Source organism: Schistocerca gregaria, chromosome 1 (assembly GCF_023897955.1).
Source record: "Schistocerca gregaria isolate iqSchGreg1 chromosome 1, iqSchGreg1.2, whole genome shotgun sequence".
NCBI classification, from domain to species: Eukaryota; Metazoa; Arthropoda; class Insecta; order Orthoptera; family Acrididae; genus Schistocerca; species Schistocerca gregaria.
The window spans coordinates 505,735,879-505,757,454 of record NC_064920.1 but is presented as its reverse complement, the minus strand read 5'-3'; the positions used below and the strand labels follow the sequence as shown (position 1 = coordinate 505,757,454).

Genomic DNA, 21,576 nt, shown 5'->3' with positions numbered 1-21,576 from the left:
TACACACATACTTAAAGAATCAAAAACATTTTCCATGCTGCCAAACCTAAAATATGATGACAAATTGCTATTAAGTAATACTTTAATATTCATCAAATGCTGTTTAATGTTATTACACAATCGTTTGATTCAAAGAAATTTCATTGTAGTTTCCACCATACACATGTACGATACAATGACATGTCTGATTTGACAAACAATGCACTTTCAGCGGACCTGTTTTGATGAATTCATTCTTGGTGTCTAAATATCCAGATATAATTAGTCAAGCGTGAATGTCATAAACGAGAGAATATAGGAAAATTTTGCCATGTGACCACAACATCACTTTCAGTAAATTTTTCTAAGCTTTATGGCTGGATAAGAATATGCATGGTGTTGTTTGAAATACATGCACAGATTTTCATTATGCTGTTTCTTAACCAGAAAAACCACCAGGTTTAAAACTAAAACCAGATATAAGAGAACAAAGCAAGAGATTACTTGTACAGTATTTATTCAACTTATTTTCAGCTGAAGGGTTTAAGGAAGCAATCATATTATAATCATCAATGTTTGCATTTTTACAGTTTTTGGAATATCTTCTACTGATAACGTACAGAAATACATTAAATCGTTTCTTATAGTAAGCCACTACTTGTCACTTCCTACAATATCTCTACATACGCAAAAAGTCTGTAAAACTTTATATATGCAAGCGACTCTGCATTTGTCTTACAAAGAGCGCCATTTCGCATCAGTCTACTTTAAGTTCAACCATTTTTAATTTCAGCCTTAGTTAGTCTATCTAAACAATGAGGTAGATTGAGGAAAATTCTTTGGAATCGTATCTTCACAGTAACTGTGATCGAACTTGTGGGTATCTCTGTTGATTTCCTTTCACGTCTTTCAGTATATCAAATGGTATAATGTCCTCTGCTTGGCAAGCGACCGTTGATCTGTTGTTATGTATGTAGCATTTTTCGGAATTGTTTCTATATATAAGTCTCTGTTGGGTAGGAGACCTATGATATAGCTCTCATCGGCACTATAACAATAACTGCTATCCCATTCTGGGTCACCAAACACATCTAGCATCCGAAGAATGTTATTTTATTAATAGTAATACACATTTATTATGCTTAACGTAGCACTCTTTACTAACATGCAATTTACCATGTAGATTTAGGCTACCACCTCATCTTTAAACATCATTTCTACAATTACAACAATGTTATAGATCCTGGAGCACCTCCTCACTACAGATCAGTTGCAATGAAAGTAAATCGAATCTAACCCAAGAAAACTCACCTTAAAAGACTAAACAAGTAGTCTTTGAAAGACTACAGAAACAGTTTTCCAGATGTTGCATATCTCACAACGATTTAAGTGAAAATGTTCGCAATCTGCATTACTCTGCACAGAGAATTGCATCAGTAGTAGGCTGTCTTCACGGCATTGCCAGTTCTTATAACTACATCTTCTGTAAGGTCAGTTGTAATTGTGGTGTGACACGACGAGAGGGATACAATTTTAAGGCTTTTGTACTTAGCTGTTTGACAGAGGTATCTAATGTAATTTAGGGAATATCACTCCGGCACCTGAATTTCAGGGAACAAAGTAATGCACTGAAGGTTTACAAGCAATCTCATCTGAATTATCATACTGTACCTTTTATTTTGAAACATGTTTTGAACACACACACACACACACACACACACACACACACACACATACACACACATAACGCCGATCCTGTTTTATACCCATGGCAACTGTTTTCAGGATAAAAGTATACAGACATGTAAGAGCTAAATTTTCTCCAAATTAGTGTCCAGATTAGAGTCTACATTTATTTTACTACACCAACAGCAAGTTGAGTTTTGTCTTTTACAGATAAAATTGGTAGATGGCAAAGCAGTTATACAACAAACAAAACCTGATAACTATAGAAGCAAATGATACTTTAGTGTAACATTATTGCTTGGTAGATAAGCAGTATCTATTTATTTAGTGTATAAGACTCTGAAACCTTCATCGTAGCCAGAAAATATGTGGTTCTTATTGTGGTCTCCTTGCTACTCTATCCTTTGCAAGCCTCTCCATTCTCAAGTAACTACTGCAACCTACATCCCTCTGAATCTGCTTACTGTATTAATCTCTTGGTCTCTCTATACAATTTTTACCCTCTGTGCTTCCCTCCAGTACTAAACTGATGATATGTTGATGTCTCAGAATATGTCCTACCAAGTGATGCCTTCTTTTAGTCTGGCTGTTCCATAATGTTCCCTTTTTCCCAATACTATTCAGTACATCCTCATTTGTCACGTGATCTATCCATCTAATCTTCAGCATCCTCATGTAGCACCACATTTCAAAAGCTTCTATTCTCTTCTTGTCTAAACTGTTTATCGTCCATGTTTTATATCCATACGTGGCAACACTTCAGACAAATGCTTTCAGAAAGGGCTTCCTCACACTATACTCGACGTTAAAAAATTTCTCTTCATCAGAAACGCTTTCCTTGCCATTAACAGTCAACATTTAATACCCTATCTACATCGGTCATCCTCAGTTTTTTGTTACCCAAGTAGCAAACCTCATCTATTACTTTAAGTGTCTTATTTCCGAATCTAATTCCCTCCCTGATTAAATTCGACAACATTCCATTATCATCGTTTTGTTTTTGCTGGTGTTCATCTTATATTCTCCTTTCAAGACACTGTCCATTCTGTTCAACTGTTCTTCCAAATACTTTGCTGTCAGCATACCTCAAAGTTTTTATTTCTTCTCCCTGGATTTTAATTCCTGCTCTAAATTTTTCTTTTGTTTCCTTTACTGCTTGTTCAATGTACAGACTCAATAACCTTGGGGATAGGCCAAAACCCTGTTTCACTCCCTTGTCAACCACTTCTTCCCTTTTGTGCCCCTTGGCTTTTGCAACTACCATCTGGTTTTTGTAGAAATTTTATACAGCCTTTTGCTTCCTGTATTTTACTCCTGTGTCCTTTCGAATTTGATAGAGAGTATTCCAGTCAAAACTGTCAAAAGCTTTCTCTGAGTCTACAAATGCTATAAATGTAGCTTTGTCTTTCTTTAACATAGCTTTCTAAGATAATTCGTGTGTTCATTATTGTCTCGCGTGTTTCTACATTCCTATGGAATACAAACTGATCTTCTCTGAGGTCAGTTTCTACCATTTTTTCCATTCCCCTATAAAGGATTCATGTAAGTATTTTGCAGCCATGACTTATCAAACTGATAGTTCGGTAATTTTCACACCTGTCAGCACTTGCTTTCTTTGGAAGTGGAATTATTATATTCTTCTTGAAGTGTGAGGGTATTTCACCTGACTCATAGATCTTGATCCCCAGATGGAAAAGTTTTGTCACAGCTGGCTCTCCCAAGGCTCTAAGTAGTTCTAATAGAATGTTGTTTACTCCAAGGGCCTCGTTTCTACTTATGTCTGTAATTGCTCTGTCAAATTCTTAGTGCTGTATCATATCTCTCAACTCATCTTCATCTATATCCTCTTCCATTTGCATATAGTGCACTAATATACAACTCCTTCAACAGACCCTCTATATACTCCTACCACATTTCAGTTTTCACTTCTCTGCTTAAGGCTAGTCTGCAATCTGAGCTCTTGGTAGTCATACAGCATACAGGTGGTTCTCTTTTTTCTAAAGGTCTCTTTAATTTTTCTGTATGCGGCATCTATCTTACCGCTAGTGAGGCTTCTACATCCTTACATTTGTCGTCTGGCCATTCGCACTGATCCATTTTGCACCTCCTGTTGTCTCATTTTTGAAACGTTATTGTACCTTTACGCTTACTCATCTACTGCATTTTTATACTTTCGCCTTTCATCGATTACATTCAATATCTGTTGTGTTGCCCAAGGATTTCTACTAGCCCTCGTATTTTTACCTACTTGATCCTCTGCTGCCTTCACTATTTCATCTCTCAAAGCTACCCATTCTTCTTCTACCATGTTCCTTTCTCCTGTTCTAGTCAATCATTCCCTAAAGCTCCCTCTGAAACCGTCTACAACCTCTGTTTCTTTCAGTTTATCCAGGTCCCAGCTCCTTAAATTCCTGTTTTTTTGCAGTTTCTTCAGTTTTAATTGCATTTCCTTACCAATAAATTGTGGTCAGAGTCCACATCAGATGCCGGCAATATTTTAAAATTTAAAATCTGCTTCCTAAAACTGTATCTAACCATTACATAATCAATTTGAAACCTTCAGGTGTCTCCAGGTCTCTTCCACATATACAACCTTTTCTCATGATTCTTAAACCAAGTGTTAGCTATGATTAAATTATACTATCTGCAAAATTCTACCAGGCAGCTTCCTCTTTCATTCCTTTCTCACAGTCCATATTCACCTACTACTTTTCCTTCCCTTCCTTTTCCTTATATCGAATTCCAGTAGCCTATGCATGTTCCTATTTTTTACGAATTATTAAACCTATTCGTGCATTTCCCCTACTTAATTTTGAATTTAGAACCACGTATACCTTTAATCTATCCATTTCCCTTTTTGAATTTCCTGATCTACTGCCGAATTAAATGATTTGACATTGCATGCTCTGATCCAGAGAACACCAGTTTTTTTTCCTGTTGATGATGTCCTTCTGAGTAGTCCTTGCCCGGAGATCTGAATGGGTGAGTATTTCACCTCCAGAATATGTTACCCAAGATGATGCTATCATCATTTAACCATAGAGTAGAGCAACATGCTCTCAGTAAAAAGTACTGCTGAACTTTCGCCTTGTTTCAGCCGTTCGCAGTGCAAACCAGCAAGGCCGTGTTGTATGATGTTACAAGACATATAGGATATTTATCACATTAAATGTCACCTCTTTGATTCTTAACTCTAATAATGTATGGTGTAGATAGAGGTTGTAAGCAGTATAACTCAGTTCTACACACAATAACTCAAATTTAAGTAGAAAGAAACTGAGGTTGAATATTGACTGCTGAAAAGAAATGTAAAAACTTAAAGTGATAATCTTCTGTTGTATTCTTTGGCCAATTAGGTATCTATGTAAGCCTTTTACTGTTCAGTTGCCTTTGTATGCACTGCTCGTTAAATGCGCCAATTGCCACAATTTTCTCCATATTCTGAAGTTATTGACACTAAAAATACGGAAAGAGATATTGAATGCCTTCAAGGGGTCTGAAATAACAGCAAATCTCGAATAATGAGAGACCACCAAGAAACAAATTTAATCACGCAGTCATATAGAAACACCTAATGGTATTGGATGTGCTGATTCAAGTTTAAAAGCTATTTTAAAAAAATCTTTCGCAAACTATAGGAAACAACTTGAAGCGTCTGTCAGGTTTATGTATGGAATCCATAGATTTTTCATAAACGAATAATGTTTGTCCAGTCCCATCTCGTGAACATTGCTGAAAAGAAGCTTTTCTTCTCTAACATCACCAACAAAAACGAGGTTTTGAAAAGAGTAGAACAAATTTTGTTAGAATTTCTATCTTGTTGACAAAATTTACTTTCATCTGAGTTCTGAAAAAAGACAGAAAACTGGACCATCTCTGTGACATAGATGGAGAGGTCGGATGTAGAACAACATACATAACATTTTGATGCTATAATGGCTTTATAAATTGTACAGTACATTTTGTAAAGTGATGTAATCTTGCCATCATTCATTCACCTTAATGCTGTGTAGAGGTTTCGTTTTGGATTATATTACGATATCATTTGTAATACGAGGTTTAGGTGTATTTAACATTTTCCATGAATTAATTTCTTTGTAAACGGTATTTAAAGTAACCTATGAATCTGTTCCAGAATTGGCTACACTTTTCTTTAATTATGCATCTGTTCCAGAAATGGCTACACTTTTCTTTAATATTAAGTATGGTGAGTATGTCTCTCCAATTTGTATTTATCAAATAATTTTTGCATTCTTCAATTCCTTTATTATTTGTTGCCCTAGTAGTTTTGAAATTATTTTTAGCTACACTTGGATATTCAATGTCAGCAAATGACCATTGGGCTCTGAGACACCATTAATTATACCGGAATTACAATACAACTGTGCAGAGTCAATGAACCTCTGATAATATTAACGATAACAATGTTGCTGGTTCCAACATTATTTTTGCAAACTGAACAAGGGAACGATGTTATATGAAACGAAAGGAACTTTTAGAGAAGCTCCAGCAAAGGTACATTCTAAAAAATTTAAATTATAATGTCCACTTAACTTTTTGTTGATGAACCAAGTTATTTCATAAAATAAAAAATTACTAGATGGATCCCTATAGATTGTGAATGTCTTTGTTAAATTTCCAAGAAAGGCTAACTGAACAGCACAAGCTTCAAAATGGTTATTATTGCAAAATCTATCAATATCAATGTTTTTATTCTTGTGTCTTGTATTAATGTAAGTGCCAAAACCTTCTTTTATATTACATTAGATTAGTTTTATTGTGTTAGACCCATAGCGACAGGTCTCTAGCCTGTTGAATGAAGTCAAAGATGTCCATTTTATTTTTTTAACCCTCGAGCAGGGTTATTGTAACATGAGCAGGGATGTGGCATACTTCGTACACTTGTAAACAATAGCTGTCTTTATACTAACAAGATAAAAGTGTATGAGCAAAACCACAGTTTAATCTCAGTATAATGAAACAACGATAAACTTAAGTTTCATAATATGAGCTACAACGTTTGGTGGCTATTTAATTAATCAATAAAATAAAATTTTCGTTATATCATTCAGTTGCCAGGGATGAGTGTTACCCCGCAGTAATGAGTTAATCAATGTATTCAACAGTGCAGCTGCATCAGAGCCCAGACAATCACTTATTTGATTATAGGTCATATTCTGGGTCTTTCCTTACTTGGAATGTAATTTTTTCCCACACAGCTCTCTGTCTATTTCATATTACTCATCAATAGTTAACACCAATATGTTGTTTTATTAGAGCACTAAATCTAATTATGAAATACCCTAAAGCATTAAATGTAAGAGTGTTTGTGAAGATATTTTCCTATGGTATTGAAGGAGTTGCCTAGCAGAAATTTCTTTATTTCAGGCTTAACTTGATCATATTATCTAGATAACATTTAATGTGGTTGTCAAATACATGTATACTCTCCTGTTTGACTTAACAGTAATGTCTTGACCTGGTTGCTAAGTTGTGCCCATTCATATTTTTGTTGTTGTTGTGGTCTTCAGTCCTGAGACTGGTTTGATGCAGAGCTCCAGGCTACTCTATCCTCTGCAAGCTTCTTCATCTCCCAGTACTTGCTGCAACCTACATCCATCTGAATCTGCTTAGTGTATTCATCTCTTGGTCTCCCTCTACGATTTTTACCCTCCACGCTGCCTCCAATGCTAAATTTGTGATCCCTTGATGCCTCAAAACATGTCCTACCAACCAGTCCCCTCTTTTTGTCAAGTTGTGCCACAAACTCCTCTTCTCCACAATTCTATTCACCTCCTCATTAGTTATGTGATCTACCCATCTAATCTTCAGCATTCTTCTGTAGCACCACATTTCGAAAGCTTCTATTCTCTTCTTGTCCAAACTATTTATTGTCCATGTTTCACTTCCATACATGGCTACACTCCATACAAATACTTTCAGAAACGACTTCCTGACCATTAAATCTATACTCGATGTTAACAAATTTCTCTTCTTCAGAAACGCTTTCCTTGCCATTGCCAGTCTACATTTTATATCCTCTCTACTTCGACCATCATCAGTTATTTTACTCCCTAAATAGCAAAACTCCTTTACTACTTTAAGTGTCTCATTTCCTAATCTAATTCCCTCAGCATCACTCGATTTAATTTGACTACATTCCATTATCCTCGTTTTGCTTTTGTTGATGTTTATCTTATATCCTCCTTTTAAGACACTGTCCATTCCGTTCAACTGCTCTTCCAAGTCCTTTGCTGTCTCTGACAGAATTACAATGTCATTCGGCGAACCTCAAAGTTTTTATTTCTTCTCCGTGAATTTTAAAACCTACTCCAAATTTTTCTTTTGTTTCCTTTACTGCTTGCTCAATATACAGATTGAATAACATCGGGGAGAGGCTACAACCCTGTCTCACTCCCTTCCCAACCACTGCTTCTCTTTCATGTCCCTCGACTCTTATAACTGCCATCTGGTTTCTGTAGAAATTGTAAATAGCCTTTCGCTCCCTGTATTTTACCCCTGCCACCTTTAGAATTTGAAAGAGAGTATTCCAGTCAACATTGTCAAAAGCTTTCTCTAACTCTACAAATGCTAGAAACGTAGGTTTTCCTTTTCTTAATCTTTCTTCTAAAATAAGTCGTAAGGTTAGTATTGCCTCACGTGTTCCAACATTTCTGCGGAATCCAAACTGATCTTCCGCAAGGTCCGCTTCTATCAGTTTTTCCATTCGTCTGTAAAGAATTCGTGTGAGTATTTTGCAGCTGTGACTTATTGAACTGATAGTTCGGTAATTTTCACATCTGTCAACACCTGCTTTCTTTGGGATTGGAATTATTATATTGTTCTTGAAGTGTGAGACTATTTCGCTGGTCTCATAAATCTTGCTCACCAGATGGTAGAGTTTTGACATGACTGGCTCTCCCAAGGCCGTCAGTAGTTCTAATGGAATGTTGTCTACTCCTGGGGCCTTGTTTCGACTCAGGTCTTTCAGTGCTCTGTCAAACTCTTTCCGCAGTATCGTATCTCCCATTTCATCTTCATCTGCATCCTCTTCCATTTCCAGTACATCGCCCTTGTATAAACCTTCTATATACTCCTTCCACCTTTCTGCTTTCCCTTCTTTGCTTAGAACTGGGTTTCCATCTGAGCTCTTGATATTCATACAAGTGGCTCTCTTATCTCCAAAGGTCTCTTTAATTTTCCTGTAGGCAGTATCTATCTCACCCCTAGTGAGATAAGCCTCTACATCCTTACATTTGTCCTCTAGCCATCCCTGCTTAGGCATTTTGCACTTCCTGTCGATCTCATTTTTGAGACGTTTGTATTCCTTTTTGCCTGCTTCATTTACTGCATTTTTATATTTTCTCCTTTCTTCAATTAAATTCAATATTTCTTGTGTTACCCACGGATATCTATTAGCCCTCGTCTTTTTACCTACTTTATCTTCTGCTGCCTTCACTACTTCATCCCTCAGAGCTACCCATTCTTCTTCTACTGTATTTCTTTCCTTTTTGTAGTTTCTTCAGTTTTAATCTACAGTTCATAACCAATAGATTGTGGTCAGAGTCCACATCTGCCCCTGGAAATGTCTTACAATTTAAAATCTGATTCCTAAATCTCTGTCTTACGATTATATAATCTATCTGATACCTTTTAGTATCTCCAGGATTCTTCCATGTATACAACCTTCTTTTATGATTCTTGAACCAAGTATTAGCTATGATTAAGTTATGCTCTGTGTAAAATTCTACCAGACGGCTTCCTCTTTCATTTCTTCCCCCCAATCCATATTCACCTACTATGTTTCCTTCTCTCCCTTTTCCTACTGATGAATTCCAGTCACCTATGACTATTAAATTTTCGTCTCCCTCCACTACCTGAATAATTTCTTTTATCTCATCATAGATTTCCTCAATTTCTTCTTCATCTGCAGAGCTAGTTGGCATATAAACTTGTACTACTGTAGTAAGCGTGGGCTTTGTGTCTATCTTGGCCACAATAATGCGTTCACTATGCTGTTTGTAGTAGCTTACCTTCACTCCTATTTTTTTATTCATTATTAAATCTACTCCTGCATTACCCCTATTTGATTTTGTATTTATAACCCTGTATTCACCTGACCAAAAGTCTTGTTCCTCCTGCCACTGAACTTCACTAATTCCCACTATATCTAACTTTAACCTATCCATTTCCCTTTTTAAATTTTCTAACCTACCTGCCCGATTAAGGGATCTGACATTCCATACTCCGATCCGTATAACACCAGTTTTCTTTCTCCTGATAACGACATCCTCTTGGGTAGTCCCCGCCCGGAGATCCGAATGGGGGACTATTTTACCTCCGGAATATTTTACCCAAGAGGACGACATCATCATTTAATCATACAGTAAAGCTGCATGCCCTCGGGAAAGATTACGGTTGTAGTTTCCCCTTGCTTTCAGCCGTTCGCAGTACCAGCACAGCAAGGCCGTTTTGGTTAATGTTACAAGGCCAGATCAGTCAATCATCCAGACTGTTGCTGCTGCAACTACTGAAAAGGCTGCTGCCCCTCTTCAGGAACCACACGTTTGCCTGGCCTCTCAACAGATACCCCTCCGTTGTGGTTGCACCTACGGTACGGCCATCTGTATCACTGAGGCACGCAAGCCTCCCCACCAATGGCAATGTCCATGGTTCATGGGGGGTCCTATATCAGTAGCCAAACAATATTCAGAAGCATGTATTATGTCAACATTATTTGGAGGTTCCAGTTCATTTAAGCATATTAGAAGTAAGTTTACTGTATGTCTTAACTCTCTAATTTTTGATTCAATACATGTTCTTTGATTCGTTTTTAAATTGATCTAGTTTCAGTTATGTAAGTTCTTATAACACTGATCTGGATTTCTCCTAAAAATGTACTACATACATCTCTACCCTTCTAATTCTGTGCAATCTCTAGACTGTTTTTGTTGATGTTTATTGTTTTGTGCCATCTAATGAATAAAATATATATTTATAACGAGCCTCGTCCTTCTTCCTAGAGGATCATCTTTGAAAGGAAGTTCAAAATAGACAATTGGTCACAGCCAGACAACCAAACAGTAAAATCTACTGATCCATCTAAAGATGAGAGTGTAGGTCCTCAAAATGGGTCATGGAATAAATAAAACTGACTGAAACAGAAACTGTTTTAATTTATCATTCATGTCAAAAATAAGTAATCCTACAGAGCCTTCAGGGTAATTCACATAAGCCATCATGTCACTCATCACGACATAGGGCATATTCACATTATCCCTTAGGCGACGCCACGTCAGTATGATAACAAGTAGCCCTATATCAAACGGTGAAAGTGATATTTCTGATACAAAAAGTATGCAATTGGAACCAAGCAACTAACAACAATAAAGTTTATTAGTGACCAAAGACAAATTAAAAATGTATGTTCTCGATCTGTCCCGTGTGGTAAAATGCTGAGAAGTGAAACAACATTTGAGAACACTGACATTTATTTGCTAGCGAAAATATATACATTTGAGCACATCAAACAATATTTATAATGGTATAAAAATAGCTTGTTTACCTTATACATTTTATATTTCTTCTTTTTTAAATATAGCTGACTTTTTCACTTAAAACGTTATAGAATGAAAGTTGCTTTATTAACTTATGTTAAAATTTATATATGGTGTAGGGGACACCTTTGTTCTGTTATTGCAAAACCTAAATGATTTTTGGCTTTCACACCTCACTTGTGGAAGAACGCTCAATGGAAAAAAATGTCTGTAGCGTCGAAGATGGTCAGTTACCATTGGCTGCCGTGTTTCACATTCCAGCCACCTGAGGCGCTGGATTTTGATTTGTTTTATGCGTGCAGCGCAATGTTCCATGAATGTTATTTTAGGATGATGATTTCTTGGCAATTATATATAGTCTTGTCAAATTCCTTTCTAGCACTAGAAAGTCCCATGTATTAACAAGTATATTATGGTGTTTATTTGTTAGTAAATGTTATCAATTCTTGGTACACTGGAGTTCATATTTCGTCATATTGGCTAAGTATCTATAATGTACAACTATAGATGTTTGGATGTCAGACACCTAGTTGCACCACACTGATGACCTCGACATGATCTCAACCTTTATATTCAGTCTGTGTCACCAGAAGAAGCAAGACTAACTTTTAAAAGTGAATGAAAAATTTTCATGAAATGCAAAACACATTGGACGCTGAAGTACCTCAATTTCACAATACACTGTGATATTATCTCATAATTCTATGTTATAGTCCACTCAGTTTCAAGCAAGCTTTCATTACCACAGAATAATGAAGTATTTGACCAAATTTACCTTAATGGTCAGCTAGCTTGATCATCATTAAGCAGCAGAAGTCAAAGATATAGTATCTACACTCCTGAGCTTTATTCCTATGAGAAATACAAGTCCAAATTAATTCACAGGTTTTATGCCCAGCAAGACGAGCGCTTCTGACGAGTCCCAATGGAAAAAATTTCAGTGACAGGAAGCATCACAGTTTTCAGGCATTAACACAGCAAAGTCGACGTGGGCACTGTACCTGATACCTTACTACGCACATTGTGAAGTAGCCCAGGGGAAAGCTATAGTAGCACCTCAGACGGAAATGCCATTAGACACTGTCTTGAATCTGGTCAATAGGATACAAGATGCATTAATGTCAACTTTGAACAATGAAGTGGCAGCGCCATGCAACAGTGCTTTGTCATTAAAGGTGACTTGGACAGATTCTGATTGCCTCGCACATAAGGTCTCACTAAAGATGTCAGTGACTGTTGTCCCATCACAACTGCAACAATGATGGGGGATGCTAATGCAAGAGACAACATAGCCATTTCTGCATGAAATCCTTGGCCCAAAGTGGCGGAAAACAGCCACCTTCTTTTTGCTGGTATCACAGGAAATTCTGAGAGAAGGCACGCAAGTGCACATTAACTTGTGCTTACCCAAATGCCAGTGGCAGCTGCATGTAGGGACATATGATTGCTAATCACAGTCTCAGCATCTATTTATCAGTGAACCGAAAATAGTATAAAAATTTCTTTTGGACACTGGTTCAGACTTATGTATTTACCCACTTACCTCACTGCACAACTGACATCCACCAACGTTGTTCTGCCTCTCTGAGGCAGACAATTCATTTATAGTGACTTATGACAATCATCGTATTGAGTTGGACTTGGGTTGGACTTGGCTTCCACTGGAATTTGAACGTCATTGTCACGGAACCCATAATCAGAGCAGACTTCCTGGTGGATTATCACCCTGCTACCAGATGCGGTGGATACAAGACTCATCAACAGCATTACAAGCCTTACAAATGCAGGATTCTGGCGTAGTGCAGTGGTGCACAATACCAACCTCTTCCAAGGGCAGTTTGTATATATGCTTAGATACTTGAACTGTTTCCAGCTACAACACAAACTCCAGGCACTCCAAGATAGATATGTCACAGTACCTTCTATTACTTAAAAACGGCCGACGGCTCGCCAGTTTCATGCAAGCACAGGCTATTAGCTCCTGACCATTTGGCTATCGCAAAGGCAAAATGCGACTCTATGGTCAAAGCAGGTATTATTCGCTCTTTTAGCAGCCTAGTATCCAAGAAGTGTGATGCTTCTCACATGTGTGGTGATTATGGGCAACTTAATGCAAGAACAAGCCAGATAGTTATCCAGTACACCTGTTAAGAGATTACAAACGTGCTCTGCATGGTGCGACCATGTTTAGTGTGCTAGACTTCACAAAGACCTTTACACAAATTCCTGTGGCAGAGGAGAATGTTCCAAAAACAGCACTAATTACGCCATCTGGAATTATTTGAGTGTCTCTTCAAGACATTTGTTTCAAACAATGCTGCACAGACTTAGCAAAGGTTTGTTGAGCCTCTGCTGCAAAGACTGCCGTTTTGTTTTGCCAACCTAGACGGCATCCTTGTCTTTTCAGATACAGGAGAACAGTACCAGCAACATTTGGTGGCAATCTTTCAACGTCAGAGCGAGATTGTGTGATATTGAATAGCAGTAGGTTGTGTATTCGAAGAACCACAGATTATCATTTTGGGCCACTTGATTTCGTCAGCAGGGTAATACCGCTTCTGAGAAACTATTTGCCATAACGAAGATTTCATAGGCATATACAGCAAGGATCTATATCATTTCCTATGAAGCCAAATTTTTACCATCGTCATCTCTCCTTGTTGGCCGAGTTGCAAGGATCATTGACAGCAGCACTCTCCCGACCTAAAACTAAGGGCATTGCTCACACCTCTAGCTTGGGGGTGGTAGATGCTAGCCACAGCTAATTTATCGTATCTTCGCCTTTTTTCATACAAGCACTCTCATCCACAGCATAAATAGAGTACATACTGTCATGGTCTTCTTGCATTTGTGAATTAATCATGCACTTCCTCCCACGCTCCCAGTTTGAAACGCTCACCATGTCAGCATAGTCAATTAGAATTCATTGCACAATTTAGCACTGACATCTGTCAGAATCCAGTTACTGACAATGTTATAGCTGACAGTCTGTCTCAGGTTAGTAGCTCAGTAAATGCTATTGATCTTGCACAACTTACAAAGGCACAGGGCTACAACCAGGAATTCCAGAAGGTACTGATGTGTTGTTCAGTCTGCAGATAAAAGTGATCGACGTACCTGGCACAAACGTGAAGCTACACTGTGATATTTTTAGTGGAAGGCCTCATTCTTTTCTGCCAGCCCCATTTGGCATATGTGCATTTGATTGACTGCACAACTTTTGTCACCCTGGTGTTAGATCATCAACTCGCCTGGTTTCAAAACGTTTCGTATGGTCGTGGATGCTAAAGGATTGTCGCTTGTGTACACGTTTAGTGTCAGCATGGCTAGATATCCTTTCGTATAGACTAGTAACTATTTCAGATATGATAACACGATTTGTGTTTGTACACATGGAAACTGTAGTCCGCTATCTCCATCAAATAGTCAGTGCTATTTGTTAAGTGCAATCTATAGTGGCCAGAAGAAATACCAGTTTGGCAGAAACCCTAGACTTCAGTTTTAAGTTTGGATTTTGCACTTCGATTGTCCACTGTCTATCACAACAGACTGCAGGTGACAATTTGAACCACAGCTATTTACTTAATTTACGAAGTTCTGTGGCACTATTCATTGTAGGACAACAAGCTACCACCCAGTGGTCAACAGTATGTTTGAATGTTGGCACTGCTTGTTGAATGCTGCCCTCATGTGTCATGACACTAGTGGGACAATAGTCTTTTCCATCGTTTTGACTGGTCTTCGCAACGGATATAAGCTGAACTTGGATTCTTCATTAGCATGGCTCATGTACAGTGCAGTGCTGTGAATCCCTGGCGATTCCTCGTCTCAACTTCTGTGTAGCTTCCTGATCACGACCGAACAGACATCGTTTGTCACTTGAAAGACACCAATCTATGTGCAGTGTGATTTACGAACATGCACACAAGACATTCTATGCACAGGTGGTATCAAACCAGTGCTACAACTGCCTTACACAGGCCTGCATGGTGTCATTGAAAGAGGAGCATGAAATTTGGTCATTCTAGTGAATGGCAAAACTATCACTGTCTTGACTGACAGGGTCAAACCAGCTTATTTGTTCACAAAAGTACTGCCAATATATGTAATGCAGAACAAGCTTGAACCTCATCTTGAAGCATAATCGTATCTTCCCAAATCAGACGCGGTACCTGAATGTGGAACACGCTCCGGGCGTCAAGTGCACTTCCATGCAAAATGTTTGGATGATGCTCCACTTTCCCTGAAAAGGCTGATGTGGTGACAAAGATCGTCAATTATTGTTGGCTGCTGTGATTACATGAACTGTCACGCCAAAGGCACTGCATTATGGTTTGTTCTCTTGTGCAGAGCCACGTTCCTTGAATGCTATTTTAGTAAGACGGTTCATAGGCAATTATAGATATCTGTAGTATTGTCAAAGTCTTGTCTAGCGAATTTTGGTTTGTTCTCTGTGTGCAGAGTGACATTCTGCGAATGTTATTTTAGGATAGTGATTTATTGGCAGTTATAGATAGTCTTGTCAATATTTTGTCTATCACTAACTAGTCTCAAATATTATCAAGTATCTTTTCTGCTTCTATTAGTTAATATATGCAATTTGTTCCTATACACGGGATTTCATTTTTCGTGCAATTGGCCTGAGTGTCTCAAATGCGCAGCCATAGTTATTTGGAGGGCTAACATATATTTGTGCTGATGTATCGATGACCAAGTGTTCTTGGAAAATTTGCAGTTTAAATGGTTCAAATGGCTCTGAGCACTATGGGACTCAACTGCTTTGGTCATTAGTCTCCTAGAACTTAGAACTACTTAAACCTAACTAACCTAAGGACATCACACACATCCATGCCCGAGGCAGGGTTCGAACCTGCGACCGTAGCAGTCGCATGGTTCCGGACTGCGCGCCTAGAACCGCGAGACCACCGCGGCCGGCATTTGCAGTTTACCACGAAAACAAAGCGTGATAATAAAATTAAAATTAAGAAGACAAAAAAGCATAAAATCGACTTCTATCACTGTGGACTTGAAAATAGGTTAATTTCCGATGTTAACAGACGATTATGCTGTCTATACTTTTTTCGCCAGATAGTTTGATGTGAAGTGACATCATGGACCATTGACAATCGGTGTAAATGACGTCGCCTGAAAAGCATTGTGGGAGGATTTCACATGGTGGTTATCGTGAAGTGGCCTTTCAGCTTTCATAAACAGCTAAATTTATGAATATGTCTGGGTCAGTGTTACAGCGAATTTCAGCTGAAGTGGCCTTTCAGCTTTCATAAACAGCTAAATTTATGAATATGTCTGGGTCAGTGTTACAGCGAATTTCAGCTGTATCCCGTTATAATGAAATCTAGACATTTCGCTGCTTACAGATGTTGATAAATATCAATGGGACAGTTGAAAAATGTGTGCCCCGATCAGGACTCGCACCCGGGACCTCCTGTTTACTTACCGAGCGAGGTGGCGCAGTGGTTAGCACACTGGACTCGCATTCGGGAGGACGACGGTTCAATCCCGTCTCCGGCCATCCTGATTTAGGTTTTCCGTAATTTCCCTAAATCGTTTCATGCAAATGCCAAGATGGTTCCCTATCTTTCCCTAACCCGAGCTTGCGCTCCGTCTCTAATGACCTCGTTGTCGACGGGACGTTAAACACTAATCACCACCACCACCATCAGTTTACTTGGCAGATGCTCTATCCGACTGTATTTTTTCTTTCTCTTTTCTCTTCTTTCTTTGTATCTGATTTTGTTCGTTATAGATCGTTGCAGTTGTTCATGGCGGACGCCCGCTGAAGTTCTTTATTTGATCCATTCACTCAGTTATTTTATTACAGAGGGCAGCTGACCCTCTTACCGAAAACGCTGAGCTACGTTGCCGGCGCCTGAGCCGCCAAGGACACAGATAATGACTGTCTCTTGCGCGCCTGAAGCAGCGAATGGTCTAGATTTCATTATAACTTGATTCTTCGAGAGCTGCAAGATCACCAATGATATCTGTACAGATACCAGCTTCACAATAGTACCCAGTCTGCTTGACACTAGAGAAACACAGTGTTGTTGTTGTTGTCTTCAGTCCTGAGACTGGTGTGATGCAGCTCTCCATGCTACTCTATCCTGTGCAAGCTGCTTCATCTCCCAGTACCTACTGCAACCCACATCCTTCTGAATCTGCTTAGTGTACTCATCTCTCGGTCTCCCTCTACGATTTTTACCCTCCACGCTGCCCTCCAATGCTAAATTTGTGATCCCTTGATGCCTCAAAACATGTCCTACCAACCGATCCCTTCTTCTAGTCAAGTTGTGCCACAAACTTCTCTTCTCTCCAATCCTATTCAATACCTCCTCATTGGTTATGTGATCTACCCATCTAATCTTCAACATTCTTCTGTAGCACCACATTTCAAAAGCTTCTATTCTCTTCTTGTCCAAACTAGTTATCGTCCATGTTTCACTTCCATACATGGCTACACTCCAAACAAATACTTTCAGAAACGACTTCCTGATACATAAATCTGTATTCGATGTTAACAAATTTCTCTTCTTCAGAAACGCTTTCCTTGCCATTGCCAGTCTACATTTTATATCCTCCCTACTTCGACCATCATCAGTTATTTTACTTCCTAAATAGCAAAACTCCTTCACTACTTTAAGTGTCTCATTTCCTAATCTAATTCCCTCAACATCACCCGATTTAATTTGACTACATTCCATTATCCTCATTTTGCTTTTGTTGATGTTCATCTTATATACTTCTCTCAAGACACTGTCCATTCCATTCAACTGCTCTTCCAAGTCCCTTACTGTCTCTGACAGAATTACAATGTCATCGGCGAACCTCAAAGTTTTTATTTCTTCTCCATGGATTTTAATACCTACTCCAAATTTTTCTTTTGTTTCCTTTACTGCTTGCTCAATATACAGACTGAATAACATCGGGGAGAGGCTACAACCCTGTCTCACTCCCTTCCCAACCACTGCTTCTCTTTCATGTCCCTCGACTCTTATAACTGCCATCTGGTTTCTGTAGAAATTGTAAATAGCCTTTCGCTCCCTGTATTTTACCCCTGCCACCTTTAGAATTTGAAAAAGAGTATTCCAGTCAACATTGTCAAAAGCTTTTTCTAAGTCTACAAATGCTAGAAACGTAGGTTTGCCTTTTCTTAATCTTTCTTCTAAGATAAGTCGTAAGGTCAGTATTGCCTCACGTGTTCCAACATTTCGACGGAATCCAAACTGATCCTCCCCGAGGTCTGCATCTACCAGTTTTTCCATTCGCCTGTAAAGAATTCGCGTTAGTATTTTGCAGCCGTGGCTTATTAAACTGATAGTTCGGTAATTTTCACATCTGTCAGCACCTGCTTTCTTTGGGATTGGAATTATTATATTCTTCTTGAAGTCTGAGGGTATTTCGCCTGTCTCATACATCTTGCTCACCAGCTGGTAGAGTTTTGTCAGGACTGGTTCTCCCAAGGCCGTCAGTAGTTCTAATGGAATGTTGTCTACTCCGGGGGCCTTGTTTCGACTCAGGTCTTTCAGTGCTCTGTCAAACTCTTCACGCAGTATCGTATCTCCCATTTCGTCTTCATCTACATCTTCTTCCATTTCCATAATATTGTCCTCAAGTACATCGCTCTTGTATAAACCTTCTATATACTCCTTCCGCCTTTCTGCCTTCCCTTCTTTGCTTAGAACTGGGCTGCCATCTGCGCTCTTGATATTCATACACATGGTTCTCTTCTCTCCAAAGTTCTCTTTAATTTTCCTGTAGGCAGTATCTATCTTACCCCTTGTGAGATCAGCTTCTACATCCTTACATTTGTCCTCTAGCCACCCCTGTTTAGCCATTTTGCACTTCCTGTCGATCTCATTTTTGAGACGTTTGTATTCATTTTTGCCTGCTTCATTTACTGCATTTTTATATTTTCTCCTTTCATCAATTAAATTCAATATTTCTTCTGTTACCCAAGGATTTCTACTAGCACCCGTCTTTTTACCTACTTGATCCTCTGCTGCCTTCACTACTTCATCCCTCAAAGCTACCCATTCTTCTTCTACTGTATTTCTTTCCCCCATTCCTGTCAATTGTTCCCCTATGCTCTCCTTGAAACTCTGTACAACCTCTGGTTCTTTCAGTTTATCCAGGTCCCATCTCCTTAATTTCCCACATTTTTGCAGTTTCTTCAGTTTTAATCTACAGGTCATAACAAATAGATTGTGGTCAGAGTCCACATCTGCCCCTGGAAATGTCTTACAACTTAAAACCTGGTTCCTAAATCTCTGTCTTACCATTATATAATCTATCTGATACCTTTTAGTATCTCCAGGGTTCTTCCACGTATACAACCTTCTTTCATGATTCTTAAACCAAGTGTTAGCTATGATTAAGTTGTGCTCTGTGCAAAATTCTACTAGGCGGCTTCCTCTTTCATTTCTTAGCCCCAATCCATACTCACCTACTATGTTTCCTTCTCTCCCTTTTCCTACACTCGGATTCCAGTCACCCATTACTATTAAATTTTCGTCTCCCTTCACTATCTGAATAATATCTTTTATCTCATCATACATTTCTTCAATTTCTTCATCATCTGCAGAGCTAGTTGGCACATAAACTTGTACTACTGTAGTAGGTGTGGGCTTCGTATCTATCTTGGCCACAACAATGCGTTCACTATGCTGTTTGTAGTAGCTTACCCGCATTCCTATTTTCCTATTCATTATTAAACCTACTCCTGCATTACCCCTATTTGATCTTGTGTTTATAACCCTGCAGTCACCTGACCAGAAGTCCTGTTCCTCCTGCCACCGAACTTCACTAATTCCCACTATATCTAACTTCAACCTATCCATTTCCCTTTTTAAATTTTCTAACCTACCTGCCCGATTAAGGGATCTCACATTCCACGCTCCGATCCGTAGAACGCCAGTTTTCTTTCTCCTGATAACGACATCCTCCTGAGTAGTCCCCGCCCGGAGATCCGAATGGGAGACTATTTTACCTCCGGAATATTTTACCCAAGAGGATGCCATCATCATTTAATCATACAGTAAAGCTGCATGTCCTCGGGAAAAATTACGGCTGTAGTTTCCCCTTGCTTTCAGCCGTTCGCAGTACCAGCACAGCAAGGCCGTTTTGGTTAATGTTGTAAGGCCAGATCAGTCAATCATCCAGACTGTTGCCCCTGCAACTACTGAAAAGGCTGCTGCCCCTCTTCAGGAACCACACGTTTGTCTGTCCTCTCAACAGATACCCCTCCGTTGCGGTTGCACCTACGGTACGGCCATCTGTATCGCTGAGGCACGCAAGCCTCCCCACCAACGGCAAGGTCCATGGTTCATGGGGGGAGGAGAAACACAGTAATCACTGAAATATTGTAGCCACATCATTTGGTTGCACTTTGCAGACTGAGATACACTTCACAGGTTGACTTATAAAAACCACGTTTAACGTAACGAAATATATGCTATCAATAATAATTTGCGGGTATCCTCTGTAATTATGACATCCGTTTCGTTTTCTGAAGGCTAGATCAAATTGAGCTTATCACCCATCTATGTGAACGTCCACAAGTTACATTGTAAGAAGGTATAACATATACTAGTCGGGCTTAAACTATGTTAAAATTATCTAAATTTGTCACTTTTAACAATTTTCAGTAATTATAAATGTTATAACCGGAAGACAGACATGTAGAAATTTCATACCACCCTCAAAATACTATCTGAGTAACTGTCTTGCATTCATTCTTTACAGAGGTTCATATTTTCTAGCCATAAGTTACAGACATGATCGATGTGCATTATATTTGAGAAACAGTAGACGTTACTGTAGATCACGCGAAAATAGTTGATTTAGTATGTTGATGTGTTATCACGTATCTCTGTGTTTCCGTGACTGCGATTGCAACGCTGTTACCGAGAGTGTTGTAAACTACATATTGGTTTTACGTATTAAGATGGCTCTGTGTTGTTGTGGGAAGGTATAGTTGTTGTTTACGCCGTGTGTGAGAAGTTGTGTATGTTTGGAATCGTAATATTTTTGAAAGATTCGAACTTGCTAAAAACACAGGTGAGGGCTTACTATGTTGTTTCTTCCATAAATGCACTCCAAATATAAATATTAGGTATAAGTAACTGTGTATGTGTGTGTCTGAGAAGTCAGCTGCATTGTACTACGGATGCATCACTACAGATGCTTGGTACTGTGATTGTGTATTACCGTGCCAAAACAGAATCAGGAAACAACTGAGGGAAAATATGAATTGAAGACTGGTAAATAACTTACTTGCAGTCTCTATATGTGTAGTTGTTACAATGGCTTCGGCTACAGTGGGTGACGTACGTCAAAA

At 38.8% G+C, this 21,576-nt stretch overlaps 1 protein-coding gene across 1 annotated transcript in view; it reads left to right on the top strand.

The window, feature by feature from the left end:
- The first annotated feature begins 20,966 nt into the window (after nt 1-20,966).
- The window catches only part of LOC126354423 (serine/arginine repetitive matrix protein 2), a 232,460-nt gene continuing 231,850 nt past the window's right edge, over nt 20,967-21,576 (top strand). Inside the window, exon 1 of the mRNA XM_050004061.1 lies at nt 20,967-21,296. The gene's annotated coding sequence lies outside the window, so the exon portion shown is untranslated. The remainder of the gene's footprint in view (nt 21,297-21,576) is intronic.